Source organism: Crocuta crocuta, unplaced genomic scaffold, assembly GCF_008692635.1.
Source record: "Crocuta crocuta isolate KB4526 unplaced genomic scaffold, BGI_CrCroc_1.0 scaffold1, whole genome shotgun sequence".
Classification (NCBI taxonomy): domain Eukaryota; kingdom Metazoa; phylum Chordata; class Mammalia; order Carnivora; family Hyaenidae; genus Crocuta; species Crocuta crocuta.
In genome coordinates this window covers 7,738,933-7,739,222 of record NW_027527930.1, presented here as the reverse complement: position 1 = coordinate 7,739,222, position 290 = coordinate 7,738,933, and positions in this window count along the sequence as shown.

Sequence of the window (290 nt, the reverse complement as noted above, 5' to 3'; positions counted from 1 at the left end):
AAGCACAGGCTCAACTTGCTGGCACGCAGTGCGGGGTGGCCAGAGGCCCCAGATCCAGTTGGCTAACCCGGAGAAGGGTGGGTGATAAGCTCAGCCAGTCTCCACAGAGGACTCTGTGGCCAGCAGGTTCCCATCTGGAATGGGTATGTCAATCTACATTCCCTGGGAGGTTACGAGGTTAGGAGCAGAACAGAAAAAAAGTCTGCTTTGCGACAGAATACTGAGCGTTGATTATTCTACATTATAATCATTTTGGTGCCGAGGACCCTGTGGAGAAAAGACAAGCGGTA